Below are 3995 nucleotides of genomic sequence, written 5' to 3' on the forward strand. Positions count from 1 at the left end.
TGGCCAGCCTGGCTGGGTTCTCCATTGCTAGTTGCCCAAGAGCTTTCCAGGCTCACTTTGCAGCTAGCAGGTATGCAGACTTGCCCCAGTAGGTGCACCTACAGCCCAGAAGGACCACCTAGGCTCTGGCCTCCAGACAGCTTTTAGCATGAGAGACTGCCAGCTCGGCCCCAGGAAAGGATAGCCCCCTCCTCGCCACTAGAGAAGTGGCCCAATTAGAATTGGCTTCGTTAAAGTCATATAATTGAGGATTAGCGCTTCTGTTGGTATCAACCTGGATCAGTCAGTCAATCGTATTTTTTGAGTGCTTACCATGTGCAGAGCACTGTACTAAGTGCTCCTCCTACCTCACTTTGACACTCCCCTACTACAACCCAGCTAGCACATTGCACTCCAAGCTAGCACATTTCACTCCAACATGTCCAAGACTGAACTCCTTGTCTTCCCTCCCAAACCTTGCCCTCTCCCTGACTTTCCCATCACTGTTGACGGCACTACCATCCTTCCCATCTCACAAGCCCGCAACCTTGGTGTCATCCTCGACTCCGCTCTCTCGTTCACCCCTCACATCCAAGCCGTCACCAAAACCTGCTAGTCTCAGCTCCGCAACATTGCCAAGATCTGCCCTTTCCTCTCCATCCAAACCACTACCCTACTCGTTCAAGCTCTCATCCTATCCCGTCTGGACTACTGTATCAGCCTCCTCTCCGATCTCCCATCCTCTTGTCTCTCCCCACTTCAATCCATACTTCACGCCGCTGCCCGGATTGTCTTTGTCCAGAAACGCTCTGGGCATGTTACTCCCCTCCTCAAAAATCTCCAGTGGCTACCAATCAACCTGCGCATCAGGCAGAAACTCCTCACACTCGGCTTCAAGGCTCTCCATCTCCTCGCCCCCTCCTACCTCACCTCCCTTCTCTCCTTCTACAGCCCAGTCCACACCCTCTGCTCCTCTGCCACTAATCTCCTCACCATGCCTTGTTCTCACCTGTCCCGCTGTCGACCCCCGGCCCACGTCATCCCCCTGGCCTGGAATGCCCTCCCTCCCCACGTCCGCCAAGTTAGCTCTCTTCCTCCCTTCAAGGCCCTACTGAGAGCTCACCTCCTCCAGGAGGCCTTCCCAGACTGAGCCCCCTCCTTCTTCTCCCCCGCCTTACCTCCTTCCCTTCCCCGCAGCACCTGTATATATGTATATATGTTTGTATGTATTTAATACTCTATTTATTTATTTATTTTACTTGTACATATCTGTTCTATTTATTTTATTTTGTTAATATGTTTTGTTTTGTTCTCTGTCTCCCCCTTCTAGACTGTGAGCCCACTGTTGGGTAGGGACCGTCTCTATATGTTGCCAACTTGTACTTCCCAAGTGCTTAGTACAGTGCTCTGCACACAGTAAGTGCTCAATAAATACAATTGATTGATTGATTGATTGATTGATTTCACTCCTCTAATGCCAACTTACTCACTGTATCTCCATCTCGTCTGCCTCACTGCCAACCTCTCGCTCATGTCCTGCCTCTGGCTTGGAACACCCTCCCTCCTCATATCTGACAGACAATTACTCTCTCCGCCACCCCCAGGCCATTCAAAGCCTTGATGAAGGTACTTCTCCTCCAAGAGGCCTTTCCTGACTAAGCCCCACTTTCCTCTTCTCCCACTCCCTTCTGTGTCACCCTGACTTGTTTCCATTATTCATCACCCCTCCCAGACTTTATGTACCTATCTGTCATTTATTTATTTACATCAATGTCTGTCTCCCCCTCTAGACTGTGAGCTCATTGTGGGCAGTGAATGTGCCTGTTTATCACTACATTGTGCTCTCCCAGCTCACCCAGGAGGCCTCCGAAACCACATCAGCTCCTGCCGAAACACCATATGTCTAAGCCTAGCGGCCTTCCAGGCTACCTCCGAGTGAGGCACTGGCCCCGTGGGTATCTTAGCTGAGAATCCAGACAAGCAGATTCCCCCACATCCCCAGGGATACCCCAGCTAGGCCAGGCCTGTGGTTGTGAGGCCCCAGTCTACACCCATACCAAGAGCATATACCCATTGTGCCACTAGTCACAGCCCAGCCCCAGCTGGTTTCTCCTTTGTTTTGTCTTATGCTGTTGAGTTGTTTCTGACCCATAGCTACACCACAGACATCTCTCCCAGAATGGCCCGCTCTCCATCTGCAGTTGTTCTGGTAGTGTATCCATAGGGTTTTCTTGGTAAGAATACGGAAGTGGTTTACCATTGCCGCCTTTGGTGCAGTAAAATCGAGCCTTCACCCTCGACTCTCCCGTGCTGCTGCTGCCCAGCATGGGTGAGTTCTGACTTGTAGCAGATTGCCTTCCACTCACCAACCACTGCCCAAGCTAGGAAAGGAATGGACAGGTCTCTGCTTGACTCTCCCTCCTGTAGCCGAGATTGGTAGAGTACTGGAAACTCTCCAGGTGTGACCCTGAGAAGTGGGGGGGGGGGGGTTCCCCTTTAAACCTACAGTTTTCACTGAGATGCGTTTGGCAAGCGCTTACTATAGGCAGACACGGTATTAAGTACTGGGGTAGATACAAGATGAGCAGAGTGGACACAGTCCCTGTCCCACACAGGGCTCACACCAAAGGGGGTGGGAGAACGGTATTTTATTCCCATTTTATAGATGAGGTAACTGAGGCCTGAGAAGTGAAGTGACTTGCCCAGAGCCACACAGTTTACAAGTGGTGGAGATGGGATTAGAACCTAAGTCCTCTGACTCTCAGGCTCTTTCCACTAGGCCACGCAACACTGGCACTTAGGGAATCCATTCCAGCCTACTCACGTGTTCAGGCCAACTGACCCTGGCCCCAGAGCCTTTCCCAGGGCCCCAAAGCACCCTACTGTGATCCCACCCTCACACACCTCCTTCTCCTTAGAGAAGCAGCGTGGCTTAGTGGAAAGAGCCCGGGCTTAGGACTCAAAGGTCATGGGTTCTAATCCTGCCTCCACAACTTGTCAGCTGTGTGACTTTGGGCAAGTCACTTAACTTCTCTGGGCCTCAGTTCCCTCATCTGTCAAATGGGGATGAAGACTGTGAGCCTCATGTGGGACAACCTGATTACCTTGTTTCTACCTCAACACTTAGAACAGTGCTTGGCACATAGTAAGCACTTAACAAAAACCATTATTATTATTATTATATCCTCCTACGGATAGCGATCCACACCCCACTCTTCCCACCCAGGAGAGCCCACTGGAGAGTCATCTCCCGGGTCCCAGTTCGGGAAGACCAGCTGCTGAAAAATCAGGCAGGCTTTGCCTCTTCTGGAAATGAATGTCTGTGGCACTCACTCCCCATCCACAGGAGGGACTCTTCCTCCAGCATCAATGCTGGGGGATGTTAGCATTTAATTAGTAATAAATCCAGATGCCAAGTGTTTAAATGGCATTCATCTATGCACCAGAAGGGAGAAAGGATGCTGCACATTGACTTCCTGTCTTGTGGCTGTGAGGAGCCACCAGGCTGGGGGTTTGGAGAACTTAAAAGAGAATACCATAAGGGTCTAGCTGTTCATTCCGCATGCTCCCCAAACCTCTTTGGCTTCAAATAGCTGAATGGATTTTATGATTATTCCCAGGCATAGGAGACAGCCAGAAAAAATGAAAAATGAGCTCTACAATGCTCCCCCTTGGCCAAAAAAAAAAAAAGTAACAAAAACTGTTTTCCCTTTGTCTCACAAGACGTTTCCAGCCCCAACCTTATAGAGGCAAAGCAAGTGCACACTGGATCTGGCTCTGGGACCCACCAACCTGGGCCCTCCTCTAATGCTAACCTTCTCACTCGGCCTCATTCTCGCCTATCTCGCCACCGCTCCTTGAGAGCAGGGATCATGTCTGCCAACTCTGCTGCAATGTACTCTCCCGAGCGTTCAGTACAGTGTTCTCAACACAGTAAGTGCTCAGTAAATACCATTGATTGAAAAAAGATAAGTCAAGTAGAGAGGAGGGAAAGCAGTTGATGTTGTTCCTTCACC

At 50.5% G+C, this 3995-nt stretch overlaps 1 non-coding gene across 1 annotated transcript; it reads right to left on the reverse strand.

Moving 5' to 3' along the window:
- Positions 1-2318: 2318 nt before the first annotated feature.
- LOC119920039 lies at positions 2319-2456 on the reverse strand. The gene has a single exon (XR_005447810.1). It is a non-coding gene; the product is annotated as a small nucleolar RNA SNORA7 (small nucleolar RNA).
- Positions 2457-3995: the final 1539 nt, after the last annotated feature.

Source organism: Tachyglossus aculeatus, chromosome X1, assembly GCF_015852505.1.
Source record: "Tachyglossus aculeatus isolate mTacAcu1 chromosome X1, mTacAcu1.pri, whole genome shotgun sequence".
NCBI lineage: Eukaryota > Metazoa > Chordata > Mammalia > Monotremata > Tachyglossidae > Tachyglossus > Tachyglossus aculeatus.